This window comes from Ochotona curzoniae, unplaced genomic scaffold (assembly GCF_017591425.1).
Source record: "Ochotona curzoniae isolate NIBS_2020 unplaced genomic scaffold, NIBS_Ocur_1.0 contig_2210, whole genome shotgun sequence".
NCBI lineage: Eukaryota > Metazoa > Chordata > Mammalia > Lagomorpha > Ochotonidae > Ochotona > Ochotona curzoniae.
This window is the reverse complement of record NW_024465369.1, coordinates 3124385-3147096: the sequence shown is the minus strand read 5'-3', so window position 1 is coordinate 3147096 and position 22712 is coordinate 3124385. Positions and strand designations below refer to the sequence as shown.

The window sequence follows — 22712 nt, the reverse complement described above, 5'->3', positions numbered from 1 at the left end:
CTGTGACAGGACCCAACACACTCTTATGAGGACCACATTTAGCTTTTCAAACAACACAATCTATAAGCCTAAGGAGGATGCTGAACCATATATATAAAAAAGGGGAGGTTATTACCCACTGAGCATACCTGGAAGGTTACTACTCTATTCTATCCATTTGGAGTACAAGTAGACAAGGAGGCACGTTTTGGGCCTACACAAAGAAAACTCCCCATCCTTATCCACACCTTAGTTTCCATTCTCTAATTGAGGGGAAGAGGGTCCAGGAAAAAGGAAGTAACAGGGGGACAGGTGATAATGATACTGATGCAGCATTATGCCAACATCTCACTTTGACTGAGACTAGCTGAATTTTCTCTCCCTCAGCTTTTAGCTTCTTTCTCTCCATCAAGGAGGGGGAGTGCTCGCTTCCACAGCATATATTAAAATTGCAATGATGAGGATGGTCCCTGCACAAGGATGACATGCAAATTCATGAAGCGTTCCATATTAAAAATCAATAAGTAAGGAGGAAGAGAAAAGAACAAAAAGAGAATAAGACAACATTCTGTAGTTATCTGAAGAATATGAAACATGCAGTATAGAGATAAAGGGCCCCTTAGCAATGGCTTTTGATGGCAGAAAAGTTCAAGGAAAGGCTGAGACTTTGGCCAATTTCTGTATAATGTCAGACATGCACAGGAGTTTACCCAAAAGACATAAACTAAATTCCTCCCCTTCCTCCCTTCTCACAACCACTGGAAAAAGACAAACACAAGCAGGCAACTAGGGAAAAGCCACCTTCTAATCCAAAGCTTTAGCAGTCGATAAAAGTGCAGGTAAACAAAAAAACAAAGCTTAATATCTTTCAGAAACAGAAATTCTTTGATTTGTGGCAATTCACGATTTGGGCCTAGACTTTCCAAGTGTCCCCTAAAAGTTAACTTTTGGGATGAAAAGCCTCTCATGTGGAAGTAACATATTAGCTAACAACCATCTCAGATACTACTACAAACTGGAGGCAGTTGTTCCTTGAAATCCTATCCTCAGCTAAACTCTGTAAACAAGCTGACTTCCACCTGCATGCTAGTTTGTCCCATCCCAAGGCCTTTCCAGCGATAAGGTTCTTCCCTTATCTACGCCATGGCTTACTTTTTCATTTCATTCAGGTGTTTGCTCACCAACAGATGTTTTTGCTGACTACTCTGGCTAAAAGAAATACTTCAGACAGGTTAAGACATCACAGGGAATGCTTACAACCAATACTGGATTCCTTGGGTTTGAGTCCCATTTCTGCTCCTAATGTAGTTTCCTCACTTGTGCACCCTGGGAGGCAGTAGGTACTGCTCCAGTGTGGGTTCCTGTTATGCACGTGGGAGGTCAGAATCAAACTTCTCACTCCTAGCTTCAGCCTGGCCTAGTTCTAACTGCTGTGGGCATCTGGAGAGTGAACCAGCAGAGGGAAGATCTCTGTCAATTTCTTAAATAAATAAAATAAACATAAAAATTTTTTTAAAAAAATCAGGCCCGGGGTTGGCATTTAGTGAAACAGTTAAGATGTCTGTCTTACATGCAGGACTTCAGGGTTCATGTCCACATCTGTGGCTCCTACTAAAAGTAAATTCTGAGAGGTAACAATGATAGCCTAGGCAGCTGGAGTAAGGTTCAGTTTCTGGCTTCAAACCTTGGCTCAGCACAGACCTGGTCCTTGTGGGTATTTGGGGGGAGTAACTCAGCAAATGGGCACACTCAGTCGGTCTTTCCCTATCTCCTCTCATATAAGAAATCAATAAATAACTCAAACAGGCCTTATGTTCTATTCCATCTATCTCTAATCTTTCAACCTGTTTCTTCTACATTACAGTAATTTCTGATATTTCTCACACAGCAACACACAATTTCTTTGTCTCATTCACTATAAAATAAGATTCACAAAGGCAAGGGTTCTTTGTATTAAACAGCCAAAACAAGAAACTATGATTTTAATATATACTGAATGGATGTTGAGCAAATCCACCAAGTCTTTCCTTTACATATAATTATATCATGCTAGCTTTACATATAAACTCAGTTATTCCTGTAATGATGCAGTCTATTTATTTTTTGTTATTTATTTGAAACCAAAGTCACAGAAAGGGAGACAGATTCTCCATCTGCTGGCTCACTCTGCAGGAAGCCACAACAGCCAGTGCTGAGCAAGACTGATGGCAAGAGCCAGGTCTCCCTTTATTGTGGTTAAGTATCCAAGGATGGCTTCAGCTTCCACCACTTATCCTAGGCAATTAATTATCAAGTAGCTGGATCACAAGTGCAGCACTTTGGATGAAAACAAATGGTGTTTACCTGCTATGTCAACACTAGTCCACTTTAGAGCTTTATAAGTGATTTGGTCCGTATTTGGTGAATCATTAAGGACTTGATATATTCCTATTTCATAGGAAAAATGCAGGGGCTGGTGCAATGGTCCAACCAACCAATCCTGCACCTGCAAACACTGGCATCCCATATGGGCACTAGTTTGTGCCCAAACTGTTCCACTTCCCATCCAGCTCCCTACTTGTGGTCTGGAAAAGCAGTGGTGGTTGGCCCAAAGCCTTGGGACCCTACATGCAAGTGGGAGACCTAGAAGACTGGCTCCTGGCACTTGGCTCCAGACTGGCTCAGGTCTGGTCACTGTGGCCATCTGTGGAGTGAACCAGTGAATTGAATATCTTTCTCTCTGTGTCTCCTTCTCTCTGTAAATTTGCCTTTCCAATGAAATAAAATGATAAAATATTAAACAAAAAAAAGTATGGAAAATGCAAGCCAAAGCAAAATTCTCTAATTTAAGTCAGAAATTTTGCAATTTTCTCCATTCTTCAAGTGAATAGATACACTGTGGTGAGTTAAAAAAATGTTTTAAAGGAGGCACTAATTTTCCTTGCCTATTTCTGAGATTTTGTTTCCTTTTTTGTTGGTCCTTTCCTTTATGCATTCATCAACATTTGTATTTCAGAAGACTAATCATGAAAATTTATGACTTTTGGCTCTTAAGGAAATACTATTACAATGAATTTATGTGGTGGTTACCATCTTGTGATCTGTAAACTTTTCACTGAAAAAAAAATTAGTTGTTCCTATATAAAAAACACCAGCAAGGATGAACAAATATCATATTTTCCTTAGTGGTTTCTATATACTAAAACCTTTACAGGTTTACTTTAGATCTTCCTTATACAAATTCTCAAATGAGCTGTTCATTACTCCCACTTTACAGATTAAGATGAAATAGTCCAAGAGACGAAGTAACCAATCTAAAAATCAGGTCACTCGTGTCAGTTACATGGTAGTTTAAACAGGTCTTTGAGTTTCCAAATATATTGTGTATTTTTTTCCATTGGAAAAGTGATTCTCAAACAAGGACAGAGGACCAATATGAGGTCACCAAGAGTCTTTCAAAGAATCCCTTAAGTCCTCTCCTTTTCATTTCACTAAATTCAACTAAATTGCCTTACTGTGACCAAAACCACGTATAATCAGAGTGCTAAAGCAGCAATGAAAACCTAGCCATCTTAACATAAGTCTGACATTAAGGACATTTAAATATTGTAAGTGATGCTTTACTCATTATTTTAACGTTATTTCTTATAAAATACTGAATTTAGGGTCCAGAGTGGTAGCCTGGTTGCTAAAGTCCTCACCTTGCATGCCCCGGGATCCCATATGGAAGCTGGTTATAGTCCCAGCAGCCCCAATTCCCTTGCAGCTCTGGTGGCCTGAGAAAGCAGCAGAGGACAGCCCAAAGCCTTAGTACCTTGCACCTGCGTGGGAGACCCAGAAGAGGCTCCTGGCCATGAAATAGCAGAGCTCCAGCCATTGTGGCCACTTGAGGATTGAGTCAGCAGAGGAAGCATCTTCCTCTCTGTATATCTGACTTTCTAATGAAAATAATTAAATATTTTAAAAATATATATGGAATGTAACACTTAATGGGTTTATCACTCTTTGTAACAAAAAAAATTAGCCAATTTATTCAATTTGTTAAAATGGCAACATTATCCATCAAACTAAATATCTGACATAATCTCTATCGAACAAACTGGTTTCTTCAAAGAAACTTCAAACTTATCCTAAGAAACAAAAGGGTTTCAGAATAGCCAAAATGAGCTTGAAAAGGATGAGTTGAGGGACTCAGGCATCCCAACTTCAAAGCTTGCTACGAAGCAAATAATGAAACAGCATACAAAGATATAAATCAACAGAATAGAATTTTGAGATAAGAAATAACCACCCACATTTTTTAGTCAATCAATTTTCCATCAGAATGCCAAGAAAAGTCAATGGGAAAGTAACAACCTTTTCAAAAAATTATTCTGAAGGTAAAAACTGGATATCCACACATAAAATAAATGAGTGCCCTTTTTTCATAGACACCATACACAATTAAAACGGCTCAGGGACATATATCTGACATTGCACGGTATGAAAAACATTTTCTATACTTCCATTTTACACCTTATATTCTTTCATTGGTTCAACACAATTAATACTCACATATTAAAAGCTTTAAGGTCAGGTGGGTATTTGGCCTAGTGATTAAACAAGGCTAAGTGCCTGGTTCTCCTTGGCTCCTGACTCAAGCACGTGGGTTTTTACCATCCTCCTGACCCCCGACCCCTCTTGTGGGAGATCTGCATTGAGTGCCCAGTTATTTCTTTGGCCTTAGAATAGATAAGGATGTCACAAACACTTGTGAGAGTGAACCTACATATGGGAGCTCTGTCTCTCAACTATTTAAAGGAAGGTATGTGTTAGTCATACAGTAACCACACGGTAATGGAACAAGCATATACATACTGCCCTCTTTCCTCAAATTAGTTCTTATCTGCTGGTCTTACACTCGACATGCTGTTATGTGAACATATTTTATCCCATTCTGCAGTTAAAAAGCTTAAAATGTTAAGTACCTATTTGAATAACACAACACCTCTTGACCACATGATTCTACGACAAGCAACAATGAGCAACAGGATGAGTAATACCAGATTATTTCTAGTTTATTTTGAAGAGCAATTGGCAAGTAAAAGAGAAGCAAGCTTTAACAAAAGGAGAATGAGCAAAAGATAGACATTTAGGAAAACCAGATACACAAAGTACAAGTGGAAACTTTATCTTGGATATTTGGTATAGAGGCATATATGTGAAGGTGGTTTAGCAGATACATGTGAACATGGATCAGTAAAAATAATACATACAAATTGTAGGTTTCTGCAAAGAATAGCTGTTTACAACAGGTACCTTTACTGCCAATATTATATAGTAGGGGTGGGGAAAACTTTTTCCTAAGGATCATTTGAATATTTAGAATGTCATCTGCAGGTTACACAAAACTATCAACTTAAACATCAGCCTGTTCTAGATTTACTTCAAGTCCTGCTTGTGGTTGCCTAGACAGAGCCAGAACAAATAATTCTGCAGGTCTTACATGGTCTGTGTGCCAGACATTCCCCTCCTAAACTAACCGGGAACATATATATATACACGAATGGTATTCTTCGTAATTCAATGATAATTTTTAAATGTAGATTCACAGGAAGTTGCACAAAATAGTAATGCAGGTCCCAGAACCCTTCATCTAATTTCCCCCAGTGATAACATCAACTAGTTCAATAATAAAATCAGGAAATCAACTGATAAAATCTACAACCTTACATTATTTCGGTTTTATAGTGTGCAGTCCTAATTAATTCTGCCAAATGCAGATTTTGTAGCAGCTTCAATGAACATACAGTACTGTTTCAAGTTATCTTTTAACCTTCATACCTATTCTCTTCCAACAATTCCAGGCCTAATCATCAACATCCGCTGTTCTCCACCATCATGGAGAATGTAAATGTAAATAAGACGTAATCTTTGAGGGTCTGTTTTTTTTAAAACTCAGGCTGTATGTATGGGGGGGGTCTCTTTCAGGTTACTGTGTTTCGTTTTTACTGTTCTGTCCAACACTGATGTGTCACATGTAACTACTCCAGGGTAGAAAGTATTTTTGTTGCTTGCAGAACAGAAAGAGAAGGAAAAAAAAATCAGATACTGGTTTCTAAAAATAGTAATGCTGTAGTAAGTAAACATCTTTCCCAGGAAACTTCTAAAACTAGGGTCCATTAATACAAGGACCTCATACATTCAGGTACAGAATTTTGGATAGCATGTTAAACTTTTTTTCCCTTTTTCTTTCTTTCTTTCTTTCTTTCTTTCTTTCTTTCTTTCTTTCTCTCCCCCCAACCCCCCTCCAATTCAGAGCATCCTTGAGCAACAGGTCCAAGGCAGCGAGGCAAATCCACAGCAAAACCTCTATATTAGATTTTAAGGTGATTTGGAATTTCTTCAGGCAGAAGATAGACTAGTGAAGTTAATTGTACATCTGGTCCACAAATGTAATTTCTGTCATTTTTCTGAGTTGAGAGAAGTCAAAATCACAGTATTTTAAACCCCTATATCAAACCATATCAAATTATTGCCTTTCAAGAGAAAGGGACAAGAATACACATATAAATGATTTATTTTCTCTACTCAATTTCTTTTGAAAGGAACTAATAACAGATTTGCACATGAAAACATTAGCCAAATAAATCCTAGGAGCTATAATTTAAACATGTTATATAATCTAGTATTGAAATAAGATTTGAAAACTTTATAATTTGATGAGAGAAGTGAGACTACCAGTAAAAATTAAGGAAAAAGTTACAAATATATAATTCATAAGGCAGAGAGAGAAAAAACGGGCCCAGCGCCATAGCTCAACTGTCTAATCCTCCATCTCCAAGTGCAGATAGCCCATATCGACACAGGTTCATATCCCAGCTGCCCACTTCCCATCCAACACCTGCTTGTGGCTGAGGAAAGCAGTGGAAGGTGGCCCACAGCGTTAGAACCCTGAACCCACAGGGAGACTCTTGACTTCAGATGGGCTCAACTCTGGCCGGTGCAGCCAATTAGGGAGTAAACTAGCAGATAAGACCTTTCCTCCTCTGTCTTATCTTCTCTCTGTAAATTTACCTTCCCAATAAAAATATACAAATCTGGGGGCCCGGCGCGATGGCACAGTGGTTAAGGTCCTTGCCTTTCACGCCTGGGATCCCACATGGGTATCGGTTCTAATCCCGGCAGCTCCACTTCCCAGCCAGCTCCCTGCTTGTGGCCCAGGAAAGCAGTCAAGGACGGCCCAAAGCTTTGGGACCCGGCACCCGTGTAGGAGACCCAGAAGAGGCTCCTGGCTTCGGATTAGCTCAGCTCCAGCCCTTGCGGCCTCCTGGGGAGGACAGAAGATCTTCCTCTCTGTCTCTCCTCTCTGTCTATCCGCCTTTCCAATAAAAATTAAAAAAATAAATCTTTAAAAAAAAAGATATACAAATCTTCAAATTAGTGAGAGAACATCAATCAAGCTTTTAAAATTCAATAAAAAATTTCATAAGTGTGTAAAGATGAAGAACAAGTAACATGTGAAAAAAACTAAGGGAGAAAAATCTCAAGGAAAAAAAGCCAAATTATTGGAAAACAACGTAGAAAGTGAGCTTTAACTGACTTTACTGGTTAGTTATTTCAATCCGGATTTAACCGATCTGTTCAACCTTCAGGCAATGACTAATTAAGTTTTGGGAAAGATACATATACATTTAATATATCAGGTATGAATTTATATAATTATCCAAGTATAACATTTCCTTATTTAATAGAGAAGTCAACTTCTTAAAATTTTAACTATAGAATTTATTTTTTGTATATCTGCACTACTAGTGAAGACTGTGGAATGTTCCAGTGACCAAGTGGAAGGTAATTTAACACTTGAAAAATTATTACATAAAAAAAGACACTTCTTTTTACAGCAGTCATTTCAGTGTAGTTAAGTTATAAGTGATACATTAACATATCTGTATCAAGTGCGATTGTGGAGTACTGCTTCTGTGGTTGGTGTTCCATCAGCTATTTGAAAATTTCATTGTCATTTGTAACACATTTTTTTGAAACACATTTTCTGACAAATTTATAATGTGAAAAACTTAACAGTCAAAATTACAAACATATCAAGCCTTAAGTATTTCTTATTAAAAGATTTTCAGGAATTAACAATTTCGCTATTTCTTCATTTTTGAGGAATTAAAAGTTAACCTTGGGCCCGGCGCGATGGCGCAAGTGGTTAAAGGTCCTCGCCTTGCACTGGGATCCCATATGGGCGCCGGTTCTAAGCCCAGCAGCCCCGCTTCCCTTCCAGCTCCCTGCCTGTGGCCTGGGAAAGCAGTCCAGGACGGCCCAAAGCTTTGGGACCCTGCACCCGCGTGGGAGACCCGGAAGAAGCTCCTGGCTTCGGATCGGCATAGCATCGGCCCGTTGCGCTCACTTGGGGAGTGAATCATTGGACGGAAGATCTTCCTCTCTGTGTCTCCTCTCTGTATATCTGCCTTTCCAATAAAAAAATAATAAAAAAAATAAATCTTTAAAAAAAAAAAGTTAACCTTAACTCAATTGGGCAAAATAAAGTTGGACCTGGCACAGCAGCATAGTGCTAAAGTTCTTGCCTTGTATGCACCAGGATCCAATGTGGGTACCAGTTTGTATTCTAGCTGCTCCACTTTCCCTGCTTGTGGACTGGGAAAGCAGTGGAGGATGGGAGACCCAAAAGAGGCTCCTGGTTCCTGGCTGTGGATCAGCTCAGCTCTGGCCATCACAGCCACATGGGGAGTGAACCAAGACCAAGGGATGAAAGATCCTACTCTTTGTCTCTCCTTTTCTCTGTAAATCTGACTTTCCAATACAAATTAATCTTTAAAAAAAGGAAAAAAGGTAAAGTGGCTGTTATGAAAAACCTCTTACTACTTGGCAAGGTATGTCTTTTGTATAATACTTGAACATTTTTACTTCAATTTTCACTGCAGCCAGGTAATGCCTCCTTGGAGGAACATCTGATTGTATTGGTCTCAATAACTGAAGAGGCCCACTGCAACATTATTTTCCTCAGCTCATTTTCCACCTTAGGTGCAGCTGCCCTGAATCTTGGCAAAATAAACTCATCCAAAAGATTTCATAACAAAATCCTTTACATGTGAATCTTAAGTGTAGTTTTACAAAGTGAGGATACAGGTGCTGTATAAAAAGCCCCAGGATATTTTCAGGTACTACCAGAGAAATACAAAGAACAGCCTATTTGGGATACTTAACAGAAAAGAAAAACCCAAATATGTGTAAACATTGAGAATTTAAAACAGCGAGGAAACTGCAGTCAGTATATGTGCATGTGAAACAAAATGCCTTCCTTTATCTTAACTCTGTATTATATTAGAGTCCAAGGGTCATTACTACAACAAGGAGTACAGCAACATTCCACTTGAGACACATTCCACAAACACGCGCATTTTAACTTAAAGGCAAGAAAATGTCTAAGATAAAGCACTCTTTTATGCCTGATGACCAATTTCTCATCTACTTCGTGGCGAGCTGCAAACTGTACCTATTTGAACCATTACTATATAAACTAAGATTCCTAGTCATTTCCACAAATAACAACAAATGTGAGGCAGCGTCAATATCGTACAAATATGAACAACAAATCTCTCCAAATATACATGAAAATGACAGTTAATATTTAATCACACAAACTGTGTGTCAGGCACAAAGCTAATGGCATTAAACCTTTATTCCTCACAATTCCACAATTCAGGCATCATTCCCATTTCATAGATGAAGAAAACAAATTGAGGCTCACACAGTGGTAGCAAAGATAGCCAGAGGACATAGACGCCTCCCACATTTTTATCAAGACCCCATCTGTACACAAAACACACAAGAGATTTGAAAAAACCAACTGTACAATCAAATAACTGAGTTACAGAAAATATTCGGCTGAGCTGGGGTACTTTAGGGATAATTGAAGCCACTGAACTTCCAAGATTGTATGCTTCATTAAAAAAAAAAATCTACACACCATCTACCTAAATTCCGGCCATATTCTGAATCTATAAATCTATACCACTTCTGTATCTAGGTGTACTAATTGCAGAATAGGGAAACTCATTAAACCATAATAGTTATTTCAGCTCCTAAATGAACTGGTCGAACACTTGGTTAAAGCTCAGATTCTTCATAACCCAAGTTTATGCTGATAACAAGTAGGCCTCAGAGATGGGCCTTGGATTTTATCTGATTATAGTCCTGTCTACCACAGATTACAGAATCCACTGTTTAAGGACACATTCCTCCAGGACACCACCCCCCCAAAAAGCTAAGGAGGTGATTTTTTTTTAATAAGTGCACAATGAAGAACTGAAGAAAGCGTAACAGGATATCCCCTTAAATGTCATATTTTCAAAAACCGAGGCAGGTTTACGTATTCTTATCAAAATAGCATCTTAATAAATATTTCATGAACCTTGTTTCAGGTATCATAGATGGGTGGACCTGCAGTTTGACTTGAACTTTTCCATCACTCCAAAACTCTTGAAATCAATGACATTTAAGCTAAAGGCACTCTGGTGTGTTATGTTTCCACGAAGAGGTACTGGAAAAACCACTTGCTATTTACTTACTCAGCCATACTATTTTGCAAAACATCTCTCCATCTCTTACTTAGTTGAGCTGCTACCTCAGGAACAATCTAAGATTTCTTTGTAACATGCCAAGTTCGAGGAACAGAGGTATTCCTTTGCACCTGATTGCCACACGCAGAAAATAACAACAAAACTTCACGAAGGAATCTGGGGTAGTGGTGGTTGGGGGTGGGGGATGTCTGCCTGAAAGCTCATGAATTGTAAAGTGTGTAACACGGTTCCCCAGGGACCCTAGCAGGGACAGTCATTCAACTTTTGTAAAAAAAAATATATATATGTGTGTGTGTGTATATATGTATTCCCATTAAAGCTCTTCGAGTACCGCAGAAAGGACGTTATCTACATTTCACCAGGCAGTCATTGTCCGATTTCCTCGAGAGAGGAAAAAAAACCCAAAAAAAACGAAAAAAAGCAAAAAACCAATTTCTCCCGGTCCGAGGCCAGGGCTGCGGCCGGCTGGGGCGGGCCGGGCGGGCGCGGACACCCGAGTCCCCGGGCGCGGAACCACGCACGGCACCCGCTCCTGGAAGGCCTGCGGCGGCGGCGGCGGCGGGCTCCCCAGTCCCTGGGGCTTCCAGAGCAGCGGCAGCCACGGCGGGGACGCGGAAACCTTTCCCCTGCCTCCTCGGCTTTAGGCCTCGAGGGGGTTTGCTTTTCACATGGCCCCCGGGCGGGGGCGGTGGGCGCACCAGGCGCGGACAGGCTGCGCCTGCAGTCGCCGCGCCGGGGCCGGGCGAGCCCGGCTGCCCGCCCAACTCGAGCTCCCGGGCGGACTGGCACCTCAGGATGTCGGCGGGGCCCTGGCCCGAGCGCCCACGGCCCGGGCCGGCCAGGCCACCTTCTCACAAACCACATCTCTGCCCTGTCTACCTCCTTCTCCGTTAGCGCTACCGGTTGGCGGGCGGGGGAGGGGAGCGAGGCGCGTTATTCCCGGGGAGCTGCCGGCGGGGGGAGGGGAGGGCATCTCTTACCCGCGTTACTGAGGAGGAGGAGGAGGCGGTTGGAGCGCGGCGCGGCGGGGCGACGGCGGGGCTGGGTGGGTGCAAGTCAGAGTCTTACGAAAGGGAATTAACCCCATCACCAGCCCGGACACCGGCTCCAGCGGCAGCCGTGGCTGGCTGAATCCCGCCCCTTCCCACCACGCACTGGCCCCGCCTCTTCGTTCTGGTTGCGGGGCAATCGACTAATCAGTAGGCTGTACAGGCCCGAAGTGACGTGGAGAACGTCCAATCAGCCTTGAAGTCAATGCTCTCGCTCCACCCCCTTTATCTCCTCCCGGGCCGCGGGAGAGCCGGGCCAAGTCTTCCTCCACCCTCAAGGGAAAAACAACCAATCGGTGGGAAGCAACCGCCCTTGATGGACGCAAAGGCCAACCAATGGCAAAACTAGGACGACAGCCATTTTGCCCACTTGTAAAAGAACCACCTTTTCCCACGAGTTACAAGTCTGAGGAGAGGTAGTTCCGGGAGTGTTTACTGACCTTTACGTACTATTTTTTTTTTTCAAAGACGATACTGCTTCAACTAGTGTTTATGCTGCCTTGTAAGAATAAAGGAAAATTTTCATTCTCCATGTGAGGACAAGTGAGGTTGTGGCTCCTCTCCTGAGCTGTAACGGGCTCCAAACTGAATACCTGGTCTTCACAGCCTCAATGGCAGAGGGCGGGATGGACTGCTCTTTTTAGCTAGATGACTACAGTTCCCAAGATGCCCTGCTCACACTCATACCCTTTGAACCGATTACATGTGTTGCCTGACGGGAATTGTAGTTTCTGCGAAGCACCTAATCCTCATCCTTTGGCCAATGAGACAAATTATTTGGGAGACTGGGAGGTTGGTGCGGAACATGAGCGGTTCCAAGTTTGTATTGAATCCTTTTCTCCATCCTCACAGACAAGAGAGTTTTATCGCAACACCGTGAGAGGCTCAGACTGTAGGTATTTGAACTCATTTACTCTCAGGTCATTCCCTTTGAACGTCACTTCCGTTTTCGGGCGGACACATCCCAAACCTGTTGGCGGGAGTTGAGGATTTTGCAACGAATAACACCAGGTGTGGACCTCTGGCGTTTCGGGCAAGTCGTTAGTTTCTCCTGTGGGAAATAAGAAGTTGGACAGAACTTAGAGGAGTTTTATGACACCGCGGGTGGATTGTCCAGGGAGCGTTGCTCAGCCGCTCATGGTTATTCTGCACCGCTGCGTTTCAGTTTAGCGGGTCAGAGTGGTTTGGGTTCTTGCCCTGCTCACTACAGGTTGGCTCCTACAGCCATGTATTTGTGGTGGGTGCCTCTATTTTCTTTATCTTCCATGGGTGAGTGTGGCTTTTGGTCCGTGTGGCCGAATGAATGGACTCGGAAAATTCTGAGCTAACTCCTCCCACTTCTGGAAACACGTTTCCAAGTTAGCTCTGAAGGAGGAGAGCCTCAGCCAGGCTCAGGCTTACTCATTAAGAATGGTTCTATCACCATTCCTCTCTTTGAGTCATGCAGCCATCCAACAAGGGGCTGCAGAGCTCCAACTGTAAGATACCGGATGAATAAAGGTGTCATAAAAGATTTCGTAATCAATGCACCGTATCAGGCTCTGGTTTTTGACACCTTCACAATGCAGAATTGACCGTATAGATATAATGTTGGTCATTGCTTCTGAGGTCACCAAGGAACCTCATTGAATAAAAGAGACAGAAATATCAGCAGAGAGATTCCCCAAACCTGATACACTTCATTCTGGTAAACTGTTCCATCATTTTGACCTAAACTCTCAGATACATTCTAACCTATTTCCCTACAGTTCCATGTCTCTCTTATAAATGTTGTTGTGCTTATGGAACTGTAACATTGTGTTAAGCATTAATCCAGAGGTTGGGGTAGAGCAATGATTTAAAAAAAAAAAAAAAAGACGGAGTCCTTGTGTAAAAGCCGTTGTGAGGACGAGGAAGGCTAAGCCTAATTACTGGTAATGTTGTTCTCCTTCAGCTGTTTCACTAAATCCAATTAGGACTTCATTGGTAAATGCTTGGTGTGGTTTATTTAGTATCTTTGCTTTTTCTCTTTGACTCAATGTGTTTTTCTTTCGTTATTATTTTTTGTTTAACTGAAGTACTAAGTTTGTACCAGTATGTGTGGTTGTGATTTATTTGTCAAATAAAAGACAAATTTTGTAGTGCAGCTTTCGTGTATAGGAATGTAGCGATACCTTCCAACCAGATGAATTTGTGGATCTAAGCAGCAAACTATAGTCTTTTGCTTTTTAATGCAGTTGGGATTTTCCAAGGTGATTTTGTGGTGTAGTCTAGTATATATGCTCAGTTATATTTTATTGTTTTTCAATACTGATGATAATGGGAACTATTCTGGCTCATCCACTTCCAGTCCAATTTCTTGCAGTAAGTGATGCCCAAAATACACTCACCTACACACACTGGAAGACACAGATTGAGTCCTAGGCTCCTGGATTTGGCTGAATTAACTCCAGCTGCGTTAGGCATTTGGGAAGTGAACCAGTGGATGAATGAGCTCTTCCTCTTTGCTTTCCGAATAAAATGAAAATAAAATTTAAAATAGGAAGGTTAATTCTCATTGGATGTTTCCTCCAATCTGGGAATGATGCCTTGTGTATTAAGTGCTTTTTCATCTAAAAATTGTTTTATCTTTAAAGAAATTTTAGGGCCCAGTATAATTCTTTAAGACCTGAAGTCCATCATCAGGTAAAGTTTGGAGCTAAAATTGATATCCAGTGCTGTTTGATTCCTGAACTCATAATAACACAGCTCTGCTGCCTCTTAAATATTTGCTAGTTTTTAGTTAGTGCAAGACAGATAATGAGAGAAGAATGTTAATACTCCATAGCAGGTTTCTGGAAGCAGTAGGAGCAGTCTCTTCTAAGCTTTTAAATTTTCCTAAGTGCATAATACAAACTCAGTATTTAAAAATATATAGGAAAGGAATTTGAGTCTAGGGATAGTACTTCAGCTGCCTTTGTAGATACCCAAATCCCATAATTGAAGTTCCTATATTTGAGTCTTGCCTTTCATTCCAATTCCAGCTGTGAAAATTTTTGCAACAACAGAGTAGTATGATACAATCTGTCCATACTCTGTTTTTGTAAAAAATTTTACAGAATACTTGGTTGTGGGTGTGACTCACTATCACTGAAATTTATCTAAAATTTAGTTAAATGTTAGTAAATGATCTAAATAAACTAACTATTTTAGAGAGGTAGAGAGATCTCCCATCGATTGGTTGTTTTTTTTTTTTAATGATTCATTTATTTTTATTACAAAGTCAGATATATAGAGAGAGGAGGAGAGACAGAGAGGAAGCTCTTCTGCCCGATGATTCACTCCCCAAGTGACCACAATGGCCAGAGCTGAACTGATCCAAAACCAGGAGCCAGGAACCTCTTCCAGGTCTCCCATGTGAGCGCAGGGTCCCAAGACTTTGGGCCATCTTTGATTGCTTTCCTGGGCCACGGGCAGGGAGCTGGATGGGAAGTGGGGCTTCCGGGATTAGAACCAGCGCCCATATGGGATCCTGGCACATTCAAAGCAAGGACTTTAGTGGCTCGCTACCATGCTGGGCCTCTATCTGCTGTTTTGCTTCCCAAATGTTCATTCAAAATGAGACCTGAATTAGGAGCTCAGTTCTAGTGTCCCAACTGAGCTGTAGAACTGGATAATTGAATCTGCGTAAGGAGGAAACTGGAATCCAGCACTGAATCCAGTTATTCCACTCTGACCTATGGGTGCCTTAACTGATGGCTTCACTACTACGTGAAGCCCGCAGCCCTCAATGTCGTTTTTTGCTGGCTACCTGTGTTTCATTGTATAACTTTAACATAACTAATCTGCTGCTGCTGGGTATTTACATTGCTTTCAGTTTCATGTTTCTGTTTTACTGTGTTGAATGTCCGTAATATGAATTTTACCATCTTAAAACTATTTTGAAGTCTGTGGAGGTATTAAGTATGTTGTGTACTCTGTTGTGCAACAGATTTCCTATGCTTTTTCGTCTTGCCAAACTGAAAATCCAGAGCCATTAAAAAACTCTCCTATTTTACTCCCTGACTACCACATGTTTCACTTTTTGAGAGTTTGAGCACTCTAGATGCCTCCTTTAAGCGATTCGGATAATGGCAGTTTATTTCGCTTAGCATAGTATCTTCAAGGTTCATCTAGGCTGTTATACTGTGTGTCCAGGTGCTGATATTATGGGTGTTTACATGTCCCTGGCTGTATTTACTCTAGAGTCTTGTCTCTACCTAAGAGATGAATTCAGAACAGATGAGAGGATGGATTATTTAAAGAGATTGTACACACAAATGAATGCAGACAGCCTCATGGGAAGACTCCTCTGAACCAGAGTGTAGCTGCCCCGTTATCTTATATGGAGTTGTGTCCTGAGTGAATATACAAACATCATGGAGCGTGGGGAGGAGTGGGAGTTCAGTGTGGGTGATGAAATCTGGAAGGTTTCACCGAGTCTCCACCTGGAGCTGAGGTCACTTATGCTCATATGAGGGAGGAGGCTCAGTGTATCCTGGGAAGATGGAAGTGCCAAATTATTGTGGAGGTGGGTGAAGGTCTTAACAGTACAGAAACAACTGGGAGCCTCTCAGCTCCTTGCCTCTCACTGACTCTGTCTCACCCCTATCCAGAATATAGCCTTGTTTGTGAAAAACTAATTCATTGCATATATGCGAGCCTTTCCAAAAGTTCATGGAAAATGACGTTGAAAGATAAGTTTATCTTGTTGTCAAAAAGTTTGAACATCATGAAGTTTTTCTGTATTATACCTTTCTATGAACATTTATTTTATTTTTTTTAACTTTTCAAAGAATTTATTTTTAATATTGTTACATAGGTGAGCGGGATCCATGATGTGGGCCTCTTAGTGGGATGGGGAGGGTCAGGTGTGGAGGAAGTTGGGTTGGACTCATGTTTCAATCTTCTTTTTCTTTTGTGTTCATAGAGGAGGAGGCAGGGAGGGCCGCTCCTTGTTGTCAGATTATATTAGCACCCAAACATTTTTTTTTAAGTTTTATTTATTTATTTTCAAGACAGAGTTATAGAGAGAAGAGATAGAGGGGAGAGATCTTAAAGAGCCACAACAACCATGGTTTCAGTCCAAAGACAGGAGCTCAGAGCTTCTGGGTTTTCTGCATGGGTTCAGTGTAGAGAGGGCTGGATCTGAAGTGGAACAGCTAGGAGTTGAACTGGTGCTGATATGGAATGTGGCCCTACAGGTGGCAGCTTGATGTGCTATGCCACAGTGCTGGCCCATGAACATTTTTTACTTTATTTTTAATGATGTTTACATAGTTGATCAGGGTGAGAAGGGTCAAGGGTCAGGGGATAGTGGGTCAGATCAGTGCTTACACATTCTCTTTTTCTTCTTCCCTTATGTAGGGGAGAGGTAGATACTAGAGGAGAAGCCACTCCCAATCTCTAACCTGCCACGTTATCCAGGGAATGGGGAACTGCCACCCAGTGTCATCCCAGGGTCCCCATTGTGGAGTGTTTTTTGAGGGTTCTGTTTAAGTGGGTGCGATAGTTCTGAGATGTTGTTCATATCACTGCCCCAAGGATGCAGAAATCCTTCCAAGGGCGATTGGCTGCATGAATATTGTTAATACCTTTTTTTCTTCCACATTTTCTTTATCCATCAGTTGATAGGTACTTAAATGGGGAGTGTAAATACCTCTTGTGAATCCTGAGTTCAACTCATTTGCTACTAACATATACCCAGTTTGCTTAACCAATTAAATGTTGTGCATAAAGAGAACACTCTTTTTGCATGCTTGCTTGAATATTCCTGGAATCAATTTTATTAGTAAGAGGATTAATTTTCGCTATAAATATACTAATTCCTAATTGTTGTTCAGAAAGGATATGCTAGTTTTCTTGGCTTCTAACAGTTTGAGAGCACCCACGTCCCATTGTTTATCAAGTCTGTAAAAAGTGGTCACTCACTCACTAATTTCCTTTGCTATTTAGATGAGTTCAACCGATGCATGTTTTTGGTCTGTGTGTTGTTCATTAATATTTAGTGTCTTTTGGGTAGCCTAATGCTATATGTCATTGTCTCTTAGTAATATTAAAGAAGTGACTGTGGACCCTCACAAGCATATATGCCTCCCCTACACATATAGAAGGGATAAGGAAAGAAAAAAAATTGGAAACGTTTGTCCCACTCACCGTCCCCCATGCCTCAACCCTCCCCACCCTGAGAGGTGGTTCTCATGGGCCTGCATTCTTGTTAGTTACGTAAACAACATCAAAAAATAAGTTGAAATTTTAAAAATTTTAAAATGATTTCTTACGTTATTCATCATATATTTTTATATCTTAACTTTCCTTTTATTACTCATTTTTTAGCTTTTTAGTGCTGTTTTATTTTAAGCTGCAAACATCAAATCTTTTTTTTTTAATTTGACTTTTAATGATGATGACCATGATTTTATGGTATAGGTGAGTAGGCCATGGGATTTCCGCTGATCTTTGTTGGTGAGATATGTCTCCTGTAGGAAACAAATAGAAAGGTTTTGTTATTTTAATACTGCTAATACTATTAATCTATGATGTTTTATTGATGACTTTAAGCCATTTACATTCAGGGTTAATGTGAACGAGTGGCAATTTGGTCCTATCATTTTAGCAAAGGAGTTGTTCATTGATTTAGTCTTCTGTTGTTATTTTACTGGGATGTTCTTTGCATTTGCCTTTGGTTTTGGTGGGCACTGTTCCTTTTCTCTGTCAAGAGAACATTTTTAAGTATCCTTTGTAGAGCAGGTTTGGAAAAGGCCTATTCTTTTAATTTTTCTTGACTGTAAAAGAATTTTATTTCATTTTCAAAGACAAAAGAAAACTTTGGAGGGTACGTTATCCGGGGCTGACAATTTTTTGCTTTTAGAATCAGCAGTATGTTGATCCATTCTGCTCTGGTCTGTAGAGTTTCCTGTGAGAGGTCTCCTGTGAATTTAATTGGTAATCCTTTATATGTCAGTTGATTTTTTTTTTTTTTTGCAAACACATTTAAGGATCTTTTTCTTATGTTCAATTGAATAGAGTTTGATTATCATGTGTCTTGATGAAGATCATTATTGGTCAAGCCTGTTGGGAGTTGTATTCCCCTCCTGGGTATTGCTTCCCAATTCTTTCTTTAGATTAGTGAAATTTTCCCCTATTATTTTATTAAGTACATTTGTAAACTCAGCTTCTCTTTCTGCAGCTTCTGGGACTCCCATAATTCTTATATTTGGCCTTTTAATGGTGAGTTTCAATTCTTGAGTCCTTTTTTTAGCCTGATCCAGCTCTGCTTCCAACTTTTTATATGTTTCCCCTGGTGACAGGAAATATCTTCTAACTTTTGAAATCATTTCTTCTGTCTCCTGCATTCTCTTTTGGAGACTCTCCACTGTACTTTTTTTAAAAAAATTATTTATTTTTATTGGAAAGGCTGATATACAGAGAAGGAGAGAGAGAGAGGAAGATCTTACGTCCCATGAGTCACTCCCCAAGCGGCCGCAAGGGCTGGAGCTGAGCCATACTGTAGACAGGAGCCAGGAGCTTCCTCTGGGTCTCCCATGCAGGTGCAGGGTCCCAAAGCTTTGGGCCGTCCTCGACTGCTTTCCCAGGCCACAGGCAAGGAACTAGATGGGAAGTGGGACTGCTGGGATTAGAACTGGTGCCCATTTGGGATCCTGGCGTGTTCAAGGCAAGAACTTTAATCACTATGCTATGGTGCCAGGCCCTTTCCACTGTATTTTTAATTTGCTCCACTGTATTCTTCATTTCTGATATGTCAGCTTTCATTTGATTCGAGTGTGACATATTCCTTGAATTCCTTAAATGCCTGCTTCTTGTTGTTGATAAGGAACTCAATAAGAAGTGTTTTGAATTTTGTATCCCTCATTTTCTCAATGTCTTCCTCTGTGAACTCTGAGGTTGGCAACGGGTTTTGCTCTTTTGCAGTAGAGTCTTCAGTAATATTCCTTGTGCCACTGTCTCTTCTTTTGCTCCTGTTCATTGTACTTCTGGTTAGCAGATTCTTCTCCTTGGGGCAGGTTTCTCAACTGTGTCACCCTTAGGTCTACAGTTCAATTTTACTTATTCCAGTTGCTACACGGTTCTTTGTTGCAGTCAGTTGTGCCACTCTTTCCAGCACATTCCAGGTCTGGGTTCTTATGTTAGATTTCCACCATGGTCTCTGTAGCCCCAGCTACTGGCTCACCACTCTCCCCCTTCTCTGCTTCCATGCTGAGACTGCACCTTTATACAACCTTTCTCTCACTTCCGGTTGTAGCAGTTCCCAGGATTAGGGAGACACTAGGTGTCCTATATGGCTAAGTTGTTGGTGGTGCTGATCTTGCAGGAGACCTTTGGATGTTAGGTTTGAAGACCACATAGACCTGTTTTGACCAACTTGATGCTAAAATTGGTATTATTTTCCCTGTGGTACTAGGACAATGCACTGAGCTCATTGAGTTTGCTCCCAGCTCAGTGCATACACAGCTCACTCTTGTCCCTGCAATTTTAAAGCCTTTGCCACGCTGTACAAAATGATGCCTGATGTGCCACTATTAGGGTTCTTAATCTGCTGGCCGTTGGGTCTGAGGGCTACCTGGACTTATCTTGGTGGAACCTATAGGATGCCACACTGTTGCATTTCACTGAGCCAGAAATGAGTTCACTCCCAGCTCCTTGTGTGCAAGGAATTGTTCCATACCCTTTACATCCTTAAACAAAATGGCACCTAATTCTGCTTTAGAAGGATGACTGGACTGTGAAATCTACCCTCCCCTCTGGGACCTGCTGCTCTGTCTCTGCTCCAGGTCAAATAAAGCAGACCAGCCGCAGGATGGGCAGTTCTTTGGGTTCACCTCCTGAGCTCCCAGTGAACATCCCTTCCTACCTTGTTGCTGGTGGAGTTCAGATCACCACTCCCTGAATGCTGCTGGGGTATCAGTCACTGCAGCACCACACCATCGTGTCTGCTGCTTTCCTGTGACATCATTCTCCAGGTGCCCCTCTACTGTTGTTCTGTCCTTTCCTATTTCCTGGAAATTGTCCTCTCTGCTTCATACTGGCTAATGTTTCTGTCTGTTTAAGCATGTCCTTACCCTATTCTGCCATTGTGATTCTGTTGGAAACATCAGTTTTTATTGTTCAAATCTATCAGTCTTTTCCTTCACAGTTTCTAGTTGTGGTACTTAGAAATATTTTCCACAACACAGATTAGCATATACACAGACATACATAATTGAACACTTATATTTCATACATTATAATTTATTGACAATTGTCCTCAACATAAGGAACAAATTAAGAAATTGTCCCCTATTTTAGAGGCAGATTTTTATTTAAAAAAAGATTTATTTACTTTTTTTTAAGATTTATTTATTTTTTATTACAAAGTCAGGTGTACAGATAGGAGGAGAGACAGAGGGGAAGATCTTCTGCCTAATGATTCACTCCCCAAGTGACTGAAATACTGGTACTGCGCCAATCCGAAGCCAGGACCCAGGAACTTCTTCCGGGTCTTCCACAAGGGTGCAGGGGCCCAAGGCTTTGGGCCGTCCTCGACTGCTTTCCGAGGCCACAAGCAGGGAGCTGGATGGGAAGTCGGGCCACTGGGATTAGAACCGGTGCCCATATGGGATCCTGTTGTGTTCAAGGCGAGGACTTTAGCTGCTAGGCCATGCCGCCGGGCCCAATATTTATTTATTTTAATTGGAAAGGCAGAGGTACAGAGAGGAGATACAGAGAGGAAGATCTTCTGTCCGATGATTCACTCCCCAAGTGACTGTAATCACAGGTACTGCACCAATCCGAAGCCGGGACCCAGGAACTTCTTCCGGGTATCCCACAAGGGTGTAGGGTCCCAAGGCTTTTAGCCATCCCCGACTGCTTTCCCAGGCCACAAGCAGGGAGCTGGATGGGAAGTGGGGCTACTGGGATTAGAACTGGCACCCATATGGGATCCTGGCAAGTCCGAGGCAAGGACCTTAACCGCTATGCTTTTGGGCCGGGCCAGATTTTTTTTTAAAACATTTATTTATTTTTTTTTATTGGAAAGGTAGATGTATAGTGAGGAGGAAAGACAGAGAGGAACATCTTCTATCTGATGATTCACTCCCCAAGTGGCTACAATGGCTGGAGCTGAGCCAATCCGAAGCCAGGAGGCAGGAACTTCCTCCAGGTGTCCCATGTGGGTGTTACATCCCAAGACTTTGGACTGTCCTCAACTGCATTCCAAGGCCACAAGTAGGGGACTGGATGGGAAGCAGGGCTGCTAAGACCAGAACTGGCAACCCTATGGGATCCTGGTGTGTTCAAGGTAAGGATTTTTGCTGCTAGGCCACCAGGCCTTGCCCTTAGATATAAATCTTAACATGTAATGATTGATTCATGTCACCCTACCCACTTATTTTCAATGTCAGTTGTATACTGTTTATCATTTTGGAAATTCTGTTGTCTTTCATTGTTCCATCTTTTCTTTTACTTGTACCAGACCTTGTGTTTCAGTTTCTATATCTTCATAATGTTTTCATAGCTGATCTGTGAAGTGGTGCTCCCAATTTTTTTTCCAGTCTTTTTTTTTTTTTGTCATTCTCAACTTTTCTTTTATTCTATTAAAATAAATTTGAAACCATTTTGGCATGTTAAAAGTCTCTGCACTTACATTTTTTAACAGAATTCAAGTTTGACATTTTTACAGATAATAAATGCTTTCTTTTAACGAAAGGAAGTATTCCATTTGATGTGAACAGTACCAATTTTTTCTTAAGTGTGCTTGAGGCTCAGTGGATCATTCTGCTTAATTTAAACACACTTTTTATTGCATAGTTGGATCAACATGATTACTCTTTAGGAATATATCGGAACCTGGCATGGTAGCCTAGCAGCTATGGTTCTCGCCTTGCTCACGCCAGGATCCCATATTGGCACTGGTTCTAAGTTCTCAGTCCTGCTTCCCATCCAGCTCCCTGCCTGTGGCCTGGGAAAGCAGTTGAGGACGGCCCAAAGCCTTGGCACCCTGCACCTGTGTGGTAGACCTGAAGGAGGTTTCTGGCTCCTGGCTTCAGATCAGCTCAGCTCCAGCCATTGCGGTTGCTTTGGGAATGAATAAACAGACGGAAAGTCTTTCTCTCTGTATCTT

The 22712-nt window shown here is 41.4% G+C and overlaps 1 protein-coding gene and 1 pseudogene across 1 annotated transcript in view; both read left to right on the top strand.

Moving 5' to 3' along the window:
* The first annotated feature begins 402 nt into the window (after positions 1–402).
* On the top strand, positions 403–494 carry LOC121150961 (annotated as a pseudogene).
* A 12068-nt stretch (positions 495–12562) lies between these two features.
* The window catches only part of ZRANB3 (zinc finger RANBP2-type containing 3), a 219011-nt gene continuing 208861 nt past the window's right edge, over positions 12563–22712 (top strand). The window contains exon 1 of the mRNA XM_040971500.1: positions 12563–12607. The gene's annotated coding sequence lies outside the window, so the exon portion shown is untranslated. The remainder of the gene's footprint in view (positions 12608–22712) is intronic.